The sequence below is a fragment of the Rhipicephalus microplus genome, unplaced genomic scaffold (assembly GCF_043290135.1).
Source record: "Rhipicephalus microplus isolate Deutch F79 unplaced genomic scaffold, USDA_Rmic scaffold_53, whole genome shotgun sequence".
Lineage (NCBI taxonomy): Eukaryota > Metazoa > Arthropoda > Arachnida > Ixodida > Ixodidae > Rhipicephalus > Rhipicephalus microplus.
Genome location: NW_027464626.1, coordinates 1,865,531 through 1,885,047, shown reverse-complemented (window position 1 = coordinate 1,885,047; position 19,517 = coordinate 1,865,531). Strand labels below are relative to the sequence as shown.

The window sequence follows — 19,517 nt, the reverse complement described above, 5'->3', positions numbered from 1 at the left end:
GGTAGGCTCAAACCTCCAACCTTTCGGTTAACAGCCAATCGCGCTAGCCAATTGCGCCACGGAGACAGTCCTGCACCACTCTCACCACTATCAAACACATCTTCAAAGCTATAAGCCCAAAGGAAAAAAAGCGCCGCACCACCCCTGGGTGGGCTCTAACCTCCAACCTTTCTGTTAACAGCCGATCGCGCTAGCCAATTGCACCACGGAGACAGTCGTGCTTCACTCTTACCACCGTCAGAACATATCTTCAACGCCATCAGCGCAAAGCAAAAAAAAAGTGACACACCGTCCACGGGTGGGCTCGAAACTCCAACCTTTCGGTTAACAGCCGATCGCGATAGCCAATTGCGCCACGGAGACAGTCCTGCTCCACTCTCACCACCATCAGAACATATCTTCAAATCTATGAGCCCAAAGAAAAAAAAGCGCCGCACCACAACCGGGTGGGCTCGAACCTCCAACCTTTTGGTTAACAGCTGATCGAGCTAGCCAATTGCGCCACGGAGACAGTCCTGCTCCGCTCTCACCACCATGAGAACATATCTTCAAAGCTATCAGCCCAAAGAAAAAAAAGCGCCGCACCACCACCGGGTGGGCTCGAACCTCCAACCTTTCGGTTAACAGCCCATCGCGCTAGCCAATAGCGCCACGGAGACAGTCGTGCTCCTCTCTCATCACCGTCAGAACATTTCTTCAGACAATCAGCCCAGAGAAAAAAAAGCGCCGCACCACCACCGGGTGGGCACGAACCTCCAACCTTTCGGTTATTAGCCGATCACGCTAGCCGATTGCGCCACGGAGACAGTCGTGCTCCAATCTCACCACCGTCAGAACATTTCTCCAAAGCTATCAGCACAAACAAAAGAGCATCACACCACTCCCGGGAGGGCTCGGAACTCCTACCTTTTGGTTAACAGCCGATCGCGCTAGCCAATTGCGCAGCGGAGACAGTCATGCGCAACTCTCACCACCATGAAAACATTTCTCCAAAGCTATCAGCGCAAAGATAAAAAAAGTGACACACTGCTTCCGGGAGGGCTCGAACCACGAAACTTTCGGTTAAATGTCGAACGCGCTAGCCAAATGCGCCACGGAGACAGTCGTGCTCCATTCTCACCACTTTTACTTTAAAGCTATCTGCGCAAAGAAAAAAGCAACACACCACTTCCAGGAGGGCACGAACCTCCAACCTTTCGGTTAACAGCCGATTGCGCTAGCCAATTGCGCCAAGGACACAGTCCTTTTCCACTCTCACCACCATGAAAACATAACTTCAAAGCTATCAGCCCAAAGAAAAAAAAGCGCCGCAGCACCCCCGGGTGGGCTCGAACCTACAACCTTTTGGTTAACAGCCGGTCGCGCTAACCAGTTGCGCCACGCAGACAGTCCTGCTCTACTCTCACCACCATCAGAACATATCTTCAAAGCTATCAGCCCAAAGAAAAAAAAGCAACACACCACTCTCGGGAGGGCTCGAACCTCCAACCTTTCAGTTAAAAGCCGATCGCGCTAGCCAATAGCGCCACGGAGACAGTCGCGCTGCACTCTCACCACCGTCAGAACATTTCCTCAGAGCTATCAGCCCAAAGGAAAAAAAGCAACAAACCACTCCCGGGAGGGCTCGAACTTTCAACCTTTCAGTTAACAGCTGATCGCGCTAGCCAATTGCGCCACGGAGACAGTCGTGCTCCACTCTCACGACCGTCAGAACATTTCTTCAGAGCTATCAGCCCAAAGGAAAAAAAGCGCCGCAACACCACCGGGTGGGCTCGAACCTCCAACCTTTCGGTTAACAGCCCATCGCGCTAGCCAATAGCGCCACGGAGACAGTCGTGCTCCTCTCTCACCACCGTCAGAACATTTCTTCAGACTATCAGCCCAAAGAAAAAAAGCGCCGCACCGCCACCGGGTGGGCTGGAACCTCCAACCTTTCGGTTAACAGCCGATTGCGCTAGCCAATTGGGCCACGGAGGCAGTCGTGCTCCACTCTCACCACTGTCAGAACATTTCTTCAGAGCTATCAGCCCAAAGAAAAAAAAGCGCCGCACCACCACCGGGTGGGCTCGAACCTCCAACCTTTCGGTTATCAGCCGATCGCGGTAGCCAATTGCGCCACGGAGACAGTCGTGCTCCACTCTCACCACCATCAGAACATTTCCTCAGAGCTATCAGCCCAAAGGAAAAAAAGCGCCGCACCTCCACCGAGTGGGCTAGAACCTCCAACCTTTCGGTTAAGGGCCCGTTGCGCTGGCCAATTGCGCCACGGAGACAGTCGTGCACCACTCTCACCACCGCAGAACATTTCTTCACACTATTAGCCCAAAGAAAAAAAGCGCCGCACCACCACCGGGTGGGCTCGAACCTCCAACCTTTCGGTTAACAACCGATCGCGCTAGCCAATTGGGCCACGGCGGCAGTCGTGCTCCAATCTCACCACTGTCAGAACATTTCTTCAGAGCTATCAGCCCAAAGAAAAAGAAACGCCGCACCACTCCCGGGAGGGCTCGAACCTCCAACCTTTGAGTTAACAACCGATCGCGCTAGCCAATTGCGCCACAGAGACAGTCGTGCTCCACTCTCACCACCGTCAGAACATTTCTTCAGAGCTATCAGCCCAAAGGAAAAAAAGCGCCGCACCACTACCGGGTGGGCTCGAACCTCCAACCTTTCGGTTAACAGCCCATCGCGCTAGCCAATAGCGCCACGGAGACAGTCGTGCTCCTCTTTCACCACCGTCAGAACATTTCTTCAGACGATCAGCCCAAAGAAAAAAAAGCGCCGCACCACCACCGGGTGGGCTAGAACCTCCAAACGTTCGGTTAACAGCCGATCACGCTAGCCAATTGCGCCACGGAGACAGTCGTGCTCCACTCTCACCACCGTCAGAACATTTCTTCAGAGCTATCAGCCCAAAGAAGAAAAAGCGCCGCACCACCACCGGGTGGGCTCGAACCTCCAACCATTCGGTTAACAGCCGATCACGCTAGCCGATTGCGCCACGGAGATAGTCGTGCTCCACTCTCACCACCATCAGAACATTTCTTCAGACTATCAGCCCAAAGAAAAAAAAGCGCCGCACCACCACCGGGTGGGCTGGAACCTCCAACCGTTCGGTTAACAGCCGATCGCCCTAGCCAATTGGGCCACGGAGGCAGTCGTGCTCCACTCTCACCACTCTCAGAACATTTCTTCAGAGCTATCAGCCCAAAGAAAAAGAAACGCCGCACCACCACCGGGTGGGCTCGAACATCCAACCTCTCGATCAAGGGCCGATCGCACTAGCCAATTGCGACAGCCACGGAGACAGTCGTTCTTCCCTCTCACCACCATCAGAACATATCTTCAAAGCTATCAGCGTAAAGAAAAAAACACACCGCCCCCTGGTGGGCTCAAACCTCCAACCTTTCGGTTAACAGCCAATCGCGCTAGCCAATTGCGCCACGGAGACAGTCCTGCACCACTCTCACCACCATCAAACACATCTTCAAAGCTATAAGCCCAAAGGAAAAAAAGCGCCGCACCACCCCTGGGTGGGCTCTAACCTCCAACCTTTCGGTTAACAGCCCAACGCGATAGCCAATTGCGCCACGGAGACAGTCGTGGTCCACTCTCACCACCATCAGAACATATCGTCAAAGCTATCAGCGCCAAGAAGAAAAAAGCGACAAACCGCTCCTGGGAGGGCTCGAACCTCCAGCCTTTCGGTTAACAGTCGAACGCGCTAGCCAAATGTGCCACGAAGACAGTAGTGCAGCGCTCTCACCACCGTCTGTACATTTCTCCAAAGCTATCAGCGCAATAAAAAAAGCGACACACTGCTCCCGGAAGGGCTGGAACCTCCAACCTTTCGATTGCCATACGAACGCGCTAGCCAATTGCGCCACGGAGACAGTCGTGCTCCACTCTCACCACCGTCAAAACATTTCTTGAAAGCTATCAGCGCAAAGAAAAAAAAAGCGACACACCACTCCCGGGAGGGCTCGAACCTCCAACGTTTCGATTAACAGCCGATCGCGCTAGAATATTGCGCAACGGAGACTTTTTTTTTCTTAAATGAATGAAATTATCAACAGTAATGTACAAAGAGCATACTTCACCAGAAGTCCGGAAAACTCGCAAAAGCGTCAAGAACGAGAAGTGACTCCGGAACAGAGTCAAAAGTGTCGACAACACTGCGCACTTGAGCAGCTGCTTCTCGGAAGACAGATCTAGTCGACCATGGTGGCTCGGCATGTCCATCAATCATGCGACTTTTCCATAATGAATACAGTCCCAACAACATAAACAAGTCGTAAGGAGTATTATCAGTCAGACTCTTTTTGAACGGAAGGAACCTAATAACATTACCTGTGATTGGAAGTTCGTGCTGCACTCTCACCACCATCAGAACATTTCTCCAAAGCCATCAGCGCAAAAAAAGCAACACACATCTACCGGGAGGGCTCGAATCTCCAAACTTTCAGTTAACAGCCGAACGCGCAAGCCAATTGCTTCACGGAGACATTTTTGCTGCACTCTCACCCCCGTCAGAACATTTCTTCAAAGCTATAAGCCCAAAGAAAAAAAAGCGCCACACCACCCCCGGGTGGGCTCTATCCTCCAACCTTTCTGTTAACAGCCGATCGCGCTAGCCAATTGCGCCTCGGAAAAAGTCGTGCTCTACTCTCACCACCGTCAGAACATTTCTTCAGAGCTATCAGCCCAAAGAAACAAAAGTGCCGCACCACCACCGGGTGGGCTCGAACCTCCAGTTTTTCGGTTAACGGCCGAACGCGCTAGGCAATAGCGCCACGGAGACTGTCGTTCTCCCCTCTCACCACCATTAGAAAATATCTTCAAAGCTATCAGCGCAAAAAAAAGCGACACACCTTCCCCTGGTGGGCTCAAACCTCCAACCTTTCGGTTAACAGCCAATCGCGCTAGGCAATTGCGCAACGGAGACATTTCTGCACCACTCTCACCACCATCAAACATATCTTCAAAGCTATAAGCCCAAAGAAAAAAAAGCGCCACACCACCCCCGGGTGGGCTCTATCCTCCAACCTTTCTCTTAACAGCCGATAGCGCTAGCCAATTGCACCACGGAGACAGTCATGCTTCACTCTTACCACCGTCAGAACATATCTTCAAATCTATGAGCCCAAAGAAAAGAAAGCGCCGCACCACCACCGGGTGGGCTCGAACCTCCAACCTTTCGGTTAACAGCCGAACGCGCTAGCCAATTGCTTCACGGAGACATTTTTGCTGCACTCTCACCCCCGTCAGAACATTTCTTCAAAGCTATCAGCGCAAAGAAGAAAAAAGCGCCGCACCACCACCGGGTGGGCTCGAACCTCCAACCTTTCGGTTAACAGCCGATCGCGCTGGCCAATTGCGCCACGGAGAAAGTCGTGCTCTACTCTCACCACCGTCAGAACATTTATTCAGAGCTATCAGCCCAAAGAAACAAAAGCGCCGCACCACCACCGGGTGGGCTCGAACCTCCAGCTTTTCGGTTAACGGCCGAACGCGCTAGGCAATAGCGCCACGGAGACTGTCGTTCTCCCCTCTCACCACCATTAGAACATATCTTCAAAGCTATCAGCGGAAAGAAAAAAGCGACACACCGTCCCCTGCTGGGCTCAAACCTCCAACCTTTCGATTAAAAGCCAATCGCGCTAGCCAATTGCGCTACGGAGACATTCCTGCACCACTCTCACCACCATCAAACATATCTTCAAAGCTATAAGCCCAAAGAAAAAAAAGCGCCGCACCACCCCCGGGTGGGCTCTTACCTCCAACCTTTCTGTTAACAGCCGACCGCGCTAGCCAATTGCACCACGGAGACAGTCATGCTTCACTCTTACCACCGTCAGAACATATTTTCAAATCTATGAGCCCAAAGAAAAAAAAGCGCCGCACCACCACCGGGTGGGCTCGAACCTCCAACCTTTTGGTTAACAGCTGATCGCGCTAGCCAATTGCGCCACGGAGACAATCCTGCTCCACTCTCACCACCATGAGCACATATCTTCAAAGCTATCAGCCCAAAGAAAAAAAGCAACAAACCACTCCCGGGAGGGCTCGAACCTCCAACCTTTCAGTTAACAGCCGATTGCGGTAGCCAATTGCGCCACAGAGACAGTCGTGCTCTACTCTCACCACCGTCAAAACATTTCTTCAGAGCTATCAGGCCAAAGGAAAAAAAGCGCCGCAGCACCACCGGGTGGGCTCGAACCTCCAACCTTTCGGTTAACAGCCGATCACGCTAGCCGATTGCGCCACGGAGACAGTCGTGCTCCACTCTTACCACCATCAGAACATATCTTCAAAGCTATCAGCGCAAAGAAAAAGCAACACACCACTCCCGGGAGGGCTCGAAACTCCAAATTTTCGGTTAACAGCCGAACGTGGTAGCCAATTGCGCCACGGAGACAGTCGTGCTCCAATCTCACCAACGTCAGAACATTTCTCCAAAGCTATCAGCACAAAGAAAAGAGCATCACACCACTCCCGGGAGGGCTCGGAACTCCAACCTTTTGGTTAACAGCCGATCGCGCTAGCCAATTGCGCAGCGGAGACAGTCATGCGCAACTCTCACCACCGTGAAAACATTTCTCCAAAGCTATCAGCGCAAAGATAAAAAAAGTGACACACTGCTTCCGGGAGGGCTCGAACCTCCAAACTTTCGGTTAACAGCCGAACGCGCTAGCCAAATGCGCCACGGAGACAGTCGTGCTCCATTCTCAACACCATCAAAACATATCTTCAAATCTATGAGCCCAAAGAAAAAAAAGCGCCGCACCACCACCGGGTGGGCTCGAACCTCCAACCTCTTGGTTAACAGCTGATCGCGCTAGCCAATTGCGCCACGGAGACAGTCCTGCTCCACTCTCACCACCCTGAGAACATATCTTCAAAGCTGTCAGCCCAAAGAAAAAAAGCAACAAACCACTCCCGGGAGGGCTCGAACCTCCAACCTTTCAGTTAACAGCCGATCGCGCTAGCCAATTGCGCCACAGAGACAGTCGCGCTCCACTATCAACACCATCAGAACATTTCTTCAGAGCTATCAGGCCAAAAGAAAAAAAGCGCCGCACCACCACCGGGTGGGCTCGAACCTCCAACCTTTCGGTTAACAGCCCATCGCGCTAGCCAATAGCGCCACGGAGACAGTCGTGCTCCTCTCTCACCACCGTCAGAACATTTCTTCAGACTATCAGCCCAAAGAAAAAAAAGCGCCGCACCACCACCGAGTGGGCGCGAACCTCCAACCTTTCGGTTAACAGCCGTTCACGCTAGCCGATTGCGCCACGGAGACAGTCGTGCTCCACTCTCACCACCATCAGAACATATCTTCAAAGCTATCAGCGCCAAGAAAGAGCAACACACCACTCCCGGGAGAGCTCGAACCTCCAAATTTTCGGTTAACAGCCGAACGTGCTAGCCAATTGCGCCACGGAGACAGTCGTGCTCCAATCTCACCAACGTCAGAACATTTCTCCAAATCTATCAGCACAAAGAAAAGCGCATCACACCACTCCCGGGAGGGCTCGGAACTCCAACCTTTTGGTTAACAGCCGATCGCGCTAGCCAATTGCGCAGCGGAGACAGTCATGCGCAACTCTCACCACCGTGAAAACATTTCTCCAAAGCTATCAGCGCAAAGTTAAAAAAACTGACACACTGCTTCCGGGAGGGCTCGAACCTCCAAACTTTCGGTTAACAGCCGAACGCGCTAGCCAAATGCGCCACGGAGACAGTCGTGCTCCATTCTCACCACTGTCAGAACATAACTTTAAAGCTATCAGCGCAAAGAAAAAAGCAACACACCACTTCCGGGAGGGCTCGAACCTCCAACCTCTCGGTCAACAGCCGATCGCGCTAGCCAATTGCGACAGCCACGGAGACAGTCGTTCTCCGCTCTCACTACCATCAGAACATATCTTCAAAGCTATCAGCGCAAAGAAAAAAGCGACACACCGTCCCCTGGTGGGCTCAAACCTCCAACCTTTTGGTTAACAGCCAATCGCGCTAGCCAATTGCGCTACGGAGACAGTCCTGCACCACTCTCACCACCATCAAACATATCTTCAAAGCTATCAGCCCAAAGAAAAAAAAAGCGCCGCACCACCCCCGGGTGGGCTCGAACCTCCAAACTTTCGGTTAACAGCCGATCGCGCTAGCCAATTGCGCCACGGAGACAGTCGTGCTTCACTCTCACCACCATCAGAACATATCTTCAACGCCATCAGCGTAAAGCAAAAAAAGCGATACACCGTCCACGGGTGGGCTCGAACCTCCAACCTTTCGGTTAACAGCCCATCGCGCTAGCCAATAGCGCCACGGAGACTGTCCTTTTCCACTCTCACCACCATGAGAACATAACTTCAAAGCTATCAGCCCACAGAAAAAAAGCGCCGCAGCACCACCGGGTGGGCTCGAACCTCCAACCTTTTGGTTAACAGCTGATCGAGCTAGCCAATTGCGCCACGGAGACAGTCCTGCTCCGCTCTCACCACCATGTGAACATATCTTCAAAGCTATCAGCCCAAAGAAAAAAAAGCGCCGCACCACCACCGGGTGGGCTCGAACCTCCTACCTTTCGGTTAACAGCCCATCGCGCTAGCCAATAGCGCCACGGAGACAGTCGTGCTCCTCTCTCACCACCGTCAGAACATTTCTTCAGACAATCAGCCCAAAGAAAAAAAGCGCCGCACCACCACCGGGTGTGCACGAACCTCCAACCTTTCGGTTAACAGCCGATCACGCTAGCCGATTGCGCCACGGAGACAGTCGTGCTCCAATCTCACCACCGTCAGAACATTTCTCCAAAGCTATCAGCACAAACAAAAGAGCATCACACCACTCCCGGGAGGGCTCGGAACTCCAACCTTTTGGTTAACAGCCGATCGCGCTAGCCAATTGCGCAGCGGAGACAGTCATGCGCAACTCTCACCACCGTGAAAACATTTCTCCAAAGCTATCAGCGCAAAGATAGAAAAAGTGACACACTGCTTCCGGGAGGGCTCGAACCACCAAACTTTCGGTTAAATGCCGAACGCGCTAGCCAAATGTGCCACGGAGGCAGTCGTGCTCCATTCTCACCACTTTTACTTTAAAGCTATCTGCGCAAAGAAAAAAGCAACACACCACTTCCAGGAGGGCACGAACCTCCAACCTTTCGGTTAACAGCCGATTGCGCTAGCCAATTGCGCCACGGACACCGTCCTTTTCCACTCTCACCACCATGAAAACATAACTTCAAAGCTATCAGCCCAAAGCAAAAAAAGCGCCGCAGCGCCCCCGGGTGGGCTCGAACCTACAACCTTTTGGTTAACAGCCGGTCGCGCTAACCAGTTGCGCCACGGAGACAGTCCTGCTCTACTCTCACCACCATCAGAACATATCTTCAAAGCTATCAGCCCAAAGAAAAAAAAGCAACACACCACTCTCGGGAGGGCTCGAACCTCCAACCTTTCGGTTAAAAGCCGATCGCGCTAGCCAATTGCGCCACGGAGACAGTCGCGCTGCACTCTCACCACCGTCAGAACATTTCCTCAGAGCTATCAGCCCAAAGGAAAAAAAGCGCAGCACCACAACCGGGTGGGCTCGAACCTCCAGCCTTTCGGTTAACAGTCGAACGCGCTAGCCAAATGTGCCACGAAGACAGTAGTGCAGCGCTCTCACCACCGTCTGTACATTTCTCCAAAGCTATCAGCGCAATAAAAAAAGCAACACACTGCTCCCGGAAGGGCTGGAACCTCCAACCTTTCGATTACCATACGAACGCGCTAGCCAATTGCGCCATGGAGACAGTCGTGCTCCACTCTCACCACCGTCAAAACATTTCTTGAAAGCTATCAGCGCAAAGAAAAAAAAAGCGACACACCACTCCCGGGAGGGCTCGAACCTCCAACGTTTCGATTAACAGCCGATCGCGCTAGAATATTGCGCAACGGAGACTTTTTTTTTCTTAAATGAATGAAATTATCAACAGTAATGTACAAAGAGCATACTTCACCAGAAGTGCGGAAAACTCGCAAAAGCGTCAAGAACGAGAAGTGACTCCGGAACAGGGTCAAAAGTGTCGACAACACTGCGCACTTGAGCAGCTGCTTCTCGGAAGACAGATCTAGTCGACCATGGTGGCTCGGCATGTCCATCAATCATGCGACTTTTCCATAATGAATACAGTCCCAACAACATAAACAAGTCGTAAGGAGTATTATCAGTCAGACTCTTTTTGAACGGAAGGAACCTAATAACATTACCTGTGATTGGAAGTTCGTGCTGCACTCTCACCACCATCAGAACATTTCTCCAAAGCCATCAGCGCAAAAAAAAGCAACACACATCCACCGGGAGGGCTCGAATCTCCAAACTTTCAGTTAACAGCCGAACGCGCTAGCCAATTGCTTCACGGAGACATTTTTGCTGCACTCTCACCCCCGTCAGAACATTTCTTCAAAGCTATAAGCCCAAAGAAAAAAAAGCGCCGCACCTCCACCGGGTGGGCTCGAACCTCCAACCTTTCGGTTAACAGCCGATCGCGCTGGCCAATTGCGCCACGGAGAAAGTCGTGCTCTACTCTCACCACCGTCAGAACATTTATTCAGAGCTATCAGCCCAAAGAAACAAAAGCGCCGCACCACCACCGGGTGGGCTCGAACCTCCAGCTTTTCGGTTAACGGCCGAACGCGCTAGGCAATAGCGCCACGGAGACTGTCGTTCTCCCCTCTCACCACCATTAGAACATATCTTCAAAGCTATCAGCGCAAAGAAAAAAGTGACACACCGTCCCCTGGTGGGCTCAAACCTCCAACCTTTCGATTAAAAGCCAATCGCGCTAGCCAATTGCGCTACGGAGACATTCCTGCACCACTCTCACCACCATCAAACATATCTTCAAAGCTATAAGCCCAAAGAAAAAAAAGCGCCACACCACCCCCGGGTGGGCTCTATCCTCCAACCTTTCTGTTAACAGCCGATCGCGCTAGCCAATTGCACCACGGAGACAGTCATGCTTCACTCTTACCACCGTCAGAACATATCTTCAAATCTATGAGCCCAAAGAAAAGAAAGCGCCGCACCACCACCGGGTGGGCTCGAACCTCCAACCTTTCGGTTAACAGCCGAACGCGCTAGCCAATTGCTTCACGGAGACATTTTTGCTGCACTCTCACCCCCGTCAGAACATTTCTTCAAAGCTATCAGCGCAAAGAAGAAAAAAGCGCCGCACCACCACCGGGTGGGCTCGAACCTCCAACCTTTCGGTTAACAGCCGATCGCGCTGGCCAATTGCGCCACGGAGAAAGTCGTGCTCTACTCTCACCACCGTCAGAACATTTATTCAGAGCTATCAGCCCAAAGAAACAAAAGCGCCGCACCACCACCGGGTGGGCTCGAACCTCCAGCTTTTCGGTTAACGGTCGAACGCGCTAGGCAATAGCGCCACGCAGACTGTCGTTCTCCCCTCTCACCACCATTAGAACATATCTTCAAAGCTATCAGCGCAAAGAAAAAAGCGACACACCGTCCCCTGGTGGGCTCAAACCTCCAACCTTTCTGTTAACAGCCGATCGCGCTAGCCAATTGCACCACGGAGACAGTCATGCTTCACTCTTACCACCGTCAGAACATATTTTCAAATCTATGAGCCCAAAGAAAAAAAAGCGCCGCACCACCACCGGGTGGGCTCGAACCTCCAACCTTTTGGTTAACAGCTGATCGCGCTAGCCAATTGCGCCACGGAGACAATCCTGCTCCACTCTCACCACCATGAGAACATATCTTCAAAGCTATCAGCCCAAAGAAAAAAAGCAACAAACCACTCCCGGGAGGGCTCGAACCTCCAACCTTTCAGTTAACAGGCGATTGCGCTAGCCAATTGCGCCACAGAGACAGTCGTGCTCTACTCTCACCACCGTCAAAACATTTCTTCAGAGCTATCAGGCCAAAGGAAAAAAAGCGCCGCACCACCACCGGGTGGGCTCGAACCTCCAACCTTTCGGTTAACAGCCCATCGCGCTAGCCAATAGCGCCACGGAGACAGTCCTTTTCCACTCTCACCACCATGAGAACATAACTTCAAAGCTATCAGCCCACAGAAAAAAAAGCGCCGCAGCACCACCGGGTGGGCTCGAACCTCCAACCTTTCGGTTAACAGCCGATCACGCTAGCCGATTGCGCCACGGAGACAGTCGTGCTCCACTCTCACCACCATCAGAACATATCTTCAAAGCTATCAGCGCAAAGAAAAAGCAACACACCACTCCCGGGAGGGCTCGAACCTCCAAATTTTCGGTTAACAGCCGAACGTGGTAGCCAATTGCGCCACGGAGACAGTCGTGCTCCAATCTCACTAACGTCAGAACATTTCTCCAAAGCTATCAGCACAAAGAAAAGAGCATCACACCACTCCCGGGAGGGCTCGGAACTCCAACCTTTTGGTTAACAGCCGATCGCGCTAGCCAATTGCGCAGCGGAGACAGTCATGCGCAACTCTCACCACCGTGAAAACATTTCTCCAAAGCTATCAGCGCAAAGATAAAAAAAGTGACACACTGCTTCCGGGAGGGCTCGAACCTCCAAACTTTCGGTTAACAGCCGAACGCGCTAGCCAAATGCGCCACGGAGACAGTCGTGCTCCATTCTCACCACCATCAAAACATATCTTCAAATCTATGAGCCCAAAGAAAAAAAAGCGCCGCACCACCACCGGGTGGGCTCGAACCTCCAACCTCTTGGTTAACAGTTGATCGCGCTAGCCAATTGCGCCACGGAGACAGTCCTGCTCCACTCTCACCACCCTGAGAACATATCTTCAAAGCTATAAGCCCAAAGAAAAAAAGCAACAAACCACTCCCGGGAGAGCTCGAACCTCCAACCTTTCAGTTAACAGCCGATCGCGCTAGCCAATTGCGCCACAGAGACAGTCGTGCTCCACTCTCACCACCATCAGAACATTTCTCCAAAGCCATCAGCGCAAAAAAAAGCAACACACATCCACCGGGAGGGCTCGAATCTCCAAACTTTCAGTTAACAGCCGAACGCGCTAGCCAATTGCTTCACGGAGACATTTTTGCTGCACTCTCACCCCCGTCAGAACATTTCTTCAAAGCTATAAGCCCAAAGAAAAAAAAGCGCCGCACCACCACCGGGTGGGCTCGAACCTCCAACCTTTCGGTTAACAGCCGATCGCGCTGGCCAATTGCGCCACGGAGAAAGTCGTGCTCTACTCTCACCACCGTCAGAACATTTATTCAGAGCTATCAGCCCAAAGAAACAAAAGCGCCGCACCACCACCGGGTGGGCTCGAACCTCCAGCTTTTCGGTTAACGGCCGAACGCGCTAGGCAATAGCGCCACGGAGACTGTCGTTCTCCCCTCTCACCACCATTAGAACTTATCTTCAAAGCTATCAGCGCAAAGAAAAAAGTGACACACCGTCCCCTGGTGGGCTCAAACCTCCAACCTTTCGATTAAAAGCCAATCGCGCTAGCCAATTGCGCTACGGAGACATTCCTGCACCACTCTCACCACCATCAAACATATCTTCAAAGCTATAAGCCCAAAGAAAAAAAAGCGCCACACCACCCCCGGGTGGGCTCTATCCTCCAACCTTTCTGTTAACAGCCGATCGCGCTAGCCAATTGCACCACGGAGACAGTCATGCTTCACTCTTACCACCGTCAGAACATATCTTCAAATCTATGAGCCCAAAGAAAAGAAAGCGCCGCACCACCACCGGGTGGGCTCGAACCTCCAACCTTTCGGTTAACAGCCGAACGCGCTAGCCAATTGCTTCACGGAGACATTTTTGCTGCACTCTCACCCCCGTCAGAACATTTCTTCAAAGCTATCAGCGCAAAGAAGAAAAAAGCGCCGCACCACCACCGGGTGGGCTCGAACCTCCAACCTTTCGGTTAACAGCCGATCGCGCTGGCCAATTGCGCCACGGAGAAAGTCGTGCTCTACTCTCACCACCGTCAGAACATTTATTCAGAGCTATCAGCCCAAAGAAACAAAAGCGCCGCACCACCACCGGGTGGGCTCGAACCTCCAGCTTTTCGGTTAACGGCCGAACGCGCTAGGCAATAGCGCCACGCAGACTGTCGTTCTCCCCTCTCACCACCATTAGAACATATCTTCAAAACTATCAGCGCAAAGAAAAAAGCGACACACCGTCCCCTGGTGGGCTCAAACCTCCAACCTTTCTGTTAACAGCCGATCGCGCTAGCCAATTGCACCACGGAGACAGTCATGCTTCACTCTTACCACCGTCAGAACATATTTTCAAATCTATGAGCCCAAAGAAAAAAAAGCGCCGCACCACCACCGGGTGGGCTCGAACCTCCAACCTTTTGGTTAACAGCTGATCGCGCTAGCCAATTGCGCCACGGAGACAATCCTGCTCCACTCTCACCACCATGAGAACATATCTTCAAAGCTATCAGCCCAAAGAAAAAAAGCAACAAACCACTCCCGGGAGGGCTCCAACCTCCAACCTTTCAGTTAACAGCCGATTGCGCTAGCCAATTGCGCCACAGAGACAGTCGTGCTCTACTCTCACCACCGTCAAAACATTTCTTCAGAGCTATCAGGCCAAAGGAAAAAAAGCGCCGCACCACCACCGGGTGGGCTCGAACCTCCAACCTTTCGGTTAACAGCCCATCGCGCTAGCCAATAGCGCCACGGAGACAGTCCTTTTCCACTCTCACCACCATGAGAACATAACTTCAAAGCTATCAGCCCACAGAAAAAAAAGCGCCGCAGCACCAACGGGTGGGCTCGAACCTCCAACCTTTCGGTTAACAGCCGATCACGCTAGCCGATTGCGCCACGGAGACAGTCGTGCTCCACTCTCACCACCATCAGAACATATCTTCAAAGCTATCAGCGCAAAGAAAAAGCAACACACCACTCCCGGGAGGGCTCGAACCTCCAAATTTTCGGTTAACAGCCGAACGTGGTAGCCAATTGCGCCACGGAGACAGTCGTGCTCCAATCTCACTAACGTCAGAACATTTCTCCAAAGCTATCAGCACAAAGAAAAGAGCATCACACCACTCCCGGGAGGGCTCGGAACTCCAACCTTTTGGTTAACAGCCGATCGCGCTAGCCAATTGCGCAGCGGAGACAGTCATGCGCAACTCTCACCACCGTGAAAACATTTCTCCAAAGCTATCAGCGCAAAGATAAAAAAAGTGACACACTGCTTCCGGGAGGGCTCGAACCTCCAAACTTTCGGTTAACAGCCGAACGCGCTAGCTAAATGCGCCACGGAGACAGTCGTGCTCCATTCTCACCACCATCAAAACATATCTTCAAATCTATGAGCCCAAAGAAAAAAAAGCGCCGCACCACCACCGGGTGGGCTCGAACCTCCAACCTCATGGTTAACAGTTGATCGCGCTAGCCAATTGCGCCACGGAGACAGTCCTGCTCCACTCTCACCACCCTGAGAACATATCTTCAAAGCTATAAGCCCAAAGAAAAAAAGCAACAAACCACTCCCGGGAGAGCTCGAACCTCCAACCTTTCAGTTAACAGCCGATCGCGCTAGCCAATTGCGCCACAGAGACAGTCGTGCTCCACTCTCAACACCATCAGAACATTTCTTCAGAGCTATCAGGCCAAAAGAAAAAAAGCGCCGCACCACCACCGGGTGGGCTCTATCCTCCAACCTTTCTGTTAACAGCCGATCGCGCTAGCCAATTGCACCACGGAGACAGTCATGCTTCACTCTTACCACCGTCAGAACATATCTTCAAATCTATGAGCCCAAAGAAAAAAAAGCGCCGCACCACCACCGGGTGGGCTCGAACCTCCAACCTTTCGGTTAACAGCCGAACGCGCTAGCCAATTGCTTCACGGAGACATTTTTGCTGCACTCTCACCCCCGTCAGAACATTTCTTCAAAGCTATCAGCGCAAAGAAGAAAAAAGCGCCGCACCACCACCGGGTGGGCTCGAACCTCCAACCTTTCGGTTAACAGCCGATCGCGCTGGCCAATTGCGCCACGGAGAAAGTCGTGCTCTACTCTCACCACCGTCAGAACATTTATTCAGAGCTATCAGCCCAAAGAAACAAAAGCGCCGCACCACCACCGGGTGGGCTCGAACCTCCAGCTTTTCGGTTAACGGCCGAACGCGCTAGGCAATAGCGCCACGGAGACTGTCGTTCTCCCCTCTCACCACCATTAGAACATATCTTCAAAGCTATCAGCGCAAAGAAAAAAGCGACACACCGTCCCCTGGTGGGCTCAAACCTCCAACCTTTCGATTAACAGCCAATCGCGCTAGCCAATTGCGCTACGGAGACATTCCTGCACCACTCTCACCACCATCAAACATATCTTCAAAGCTATAAGCCCAAAGAAAAAAAGCGCCGCACCACCCCCGGGTGGGCTCTTACCTCCAACCTTTCTGTTAACAGCCGATCGCGCTAGCCAATTGCACCACGGAGACAGTCATGCTTCACTCTTACCACCGTCAGAACATATTTTCAAATCTATGAGCCCAAAGAAAAAAAAGCGCCGCACCACCACCGGGTGGGCTCGAACCTCCAACCTTTTGGTTAACAGCTGATCGCGCTAGCCAATTGCGCCACGGAGACAATCCTGCTCCACTCTCACCACCATGAGAACATATCTTCAAAGCTATCAGCCCAAAGAAAAAAAGCAACAAACCACTCCCGGGAGGGCTCGAACCTCCAACCTTTCAGTTAACAGCCGATTGCGCTAGCTAATTGCGCCACAGAGACAGTCGTGCTCTACTCTCACCACCATCAAACATATCTTCAAAGCTATCAGCCCAAAGAAAAAAAAAAGCGCCGCACCACCCCCGGGTGGGCTCGAACCTCCAAACTTTCGGTTAACAGCCGATCGCGCTAGCCAATTGCGCCACGGAGACAGTCGTGCTTCACTCTCACCACCATCAGAACATATCTTCAACGCCATCAGCGTAAAGCAAAAAAAGCGATACACCGTCCACGGGTGGGCTCGAACCTCCAACCTTTCGGTTAACAGCCCATCGCGCTAGCCAATAGCGCCACGGAGACTGTCCTTTTCCGCTCTCACCACCATGAGAACATAACTTCAAAGCTATCAGCCCACAGAAAAAAAAAAGCGCCGCAGCACCACCGGGTGGGCTCGAACCTCCAACCTTTCGGTTAACAGCCGATCACGCTAGCCGATTGCGCCACGGAGACAGTCGTGCTCCACTCTCACCACCATCAGAACATATCTTCAAAGCTATCAGCGCAAAGAAAAAGCAACACACCACTCCCGGGAGGGCTCGAACCTCCAAATTTTCGGTTAACAGCCGAACGTGGTAGCCAATTGCGCCACGGAGACAGTCGTGCTCCAATCTCACCAACGTCAGAACATTTCTCCAAAGCTATCAGCACAAAGAAAAGAGCATCACACCACTTCCGGGAGGGCTCGGAACTCCAACCTTTTGGTTAACAGCCGATCGCGCTAGCCAATTGCGCAGCGGAGACAGTCATGCGCAACTCTCACCACCGTGAAAACATTTCTCCAAAGCTATCAGCGCAAAGATAAAAAAAGTGACACACTGCTTCCGGGAGGGATCGAACCTCCAAACTTTCGGTTAACAGCCCAACGCGCTAGCCAAATGCGCCACGGAGACAGTCGTGCTCCATTCTCACCACCATCAGAACATATCTTCAAATCTATGAGCCCAAAGAAAAAAAAGCGCCCCACCACCACCGGGTGGGCTCGAACCTCCAACCTTTTGGTTAACAGCTGATCGCGCTAGCCAATTGCGCCACGGAGACAGTCCTGCTCCACTCTCACCACCCTGAGAACATATCTTCAAAGCTATCAGCCCAAAGAAAAAAAGCAACAAACCACTCCCGGGAGGGCTCGAACCTCCAACCTTTCAGTTAACAGCCGATCGCGCTAGCCAATTGCGCCACAGAGACAGTCGTGCTCCACTCTCAACACCATCAGAACATTTCTTCAGAGCTATCAGGCCAAAAGAAAAAAAGCGCCGCACCACCACCGGGTGGGCTCGAACCTCCAACCTTTCGGTTAACAGCCCATCGCGCTAGCCAATAGCGCCACGGAGACAGTAGTGCTCCTCTCTCACCACTGTCACAACATTTCTTCAGACTATCAGCCCAAAGAAAAAAAAGCGCCGCACCACCACCGGGTGGGCGCGAACCTCCAACCTTTTGGTTAACAGCTGATCGCGCTAGCCAATTGCCCCACGGAGACAGTCGTGCTTCACTCTCACCACCATCAGAACATATCTTCAACGCCATCAGCGCAAAGCAAAAAAAAAGCGACACACCGTCCACGGGTGGACTCGAAACTCCAACCTTTCGGTTAACAGCCGATCGCGCTAGCCAATTGCGCCACGGAGACAGTCGTGCTTCACTCTCACCACCATCAGAACATATCTTCAATGCCATCAGCGCAAAGCAAAAAAAGCGACACACCGTCAACGGGTGGGCTCGAACCTCCAACCTTTCGGTTAACAGCCCATCGCGCTAGCCAATAGCGCCACGGAGACAGTCCTTTTCCACTCTCACCACCATGAGAACATAACTTCAAAGCTATCAGCCCACAGAAAAAAAAGCGCCGCAGCACCACCGGGTGGGCTCGAACCTCCAACCTTTCGGTTAACAGCCGATCACGCTAGCCGATTGCGCCACGGAGACAGTCGTGCTCCACTCTCACCACCATCAGAACATATCTTCAAAGCTATCAGCGCAAAGAAAAAGCAACACACCACTCCCGGGAGGGCTCGAACATCCAAATTTTCGGTTAACAGCCGAACGTGGTAGCCAATTGCGCCACGGAGACAGTCGTGCTCTAATCTCACCAACGTCAGAACATTTCTCCAAAGCTATCAGCACAAAGAAAAGAGCATCACACCACTCCCGGGAGGGCTCGGAACTCCAACCTTTTGGTTAACAGCCGATCGCGCTAGCCAATTGCGCAGCGGAGACAGTCATGCGCAACTCTCACCACCGTGAAAACATTTCTCCAAAGCTATCAGCGCAAAGATAAAAAAGTGACACACTGCTTCCAGGAGGGCTCGAACCTCCAAACTTTCGGTTAACAGCCGAACGCGCTAGCCAAATGCGCCACGGAGACAGTCGTGCTCCATTCTCACCACCATCAGAACATATCTTCAAATCTATCAGCCCAAAGAAAAAAAAGCGCCGCACCACCACCGGGTGGGCTCGAACCTCCAACCTTTTGGTTAACAGCTGATCGCGCTAGCCAATTGCGCCACGGAGACAGTCCTGCTCCACTCTCACCACCCTGAGAACATATCTTCAAAGCTATCAGCCCAAAGAAAAAAAAGCAACAAACCACTCCCGGGAGGGCTCGAACCTCATACCTTTCAGTTAACAGCCGATCGCGCTAGCCAATTGCGCCACAGAGACAGTCGTGCTCCACTCTCAACACCATCAGAACATTTCTTCAGAGCTATCAGGCCAAAAGAAAAAAAGCGCCGCACCACCACCGGGTGGGCTCGAACCTCCAACCTTTCGGTT

At 52.2% G+C, this 19,517-nt stretch overlaps 3 non-coding genes across 3 annotated transcripts; all 3 read right to left on the bottom strand.

The window, feature by feature from the left end:
* Positions 1 to 6,639: 6,639 nt before the first annotated feature.
* On the bottom strand, positions 6,640 to 6,713 carry TRNAN-GUU (transfer RNA asparagine (anticodon GUU)). The gene has a single exon. It is a non-coding gene; the product is annotated as a tRNA-Asn (tRNA).
* A 956-nt stretch (positions 6,714 to 7,669) lies between these two features.
* TRNAN-GUU (transfer RNA asparagine (anticodon GUU)) lies at positions 7,670 to 7,743 on the bottom strand. The gene has a single exon. It is a non-coding gene; the product is annotated as a tRNA-Asn (tRNA).
* Positions 7,744 to 12,549: 4,806 nt separating this feature from the next.
* TRNAN-GUU (transfer RNA asparagine (anticodon GUU)) lies at positions 12,550 to 12,623 on the bottom strand. Its single transcript has one exon. It is a non-coding gene; the product is annotated as a tRNA-Asn (tRNA).
* Positions 12,624 to 19,517: the final 6,894 nt, after the last annotated feature.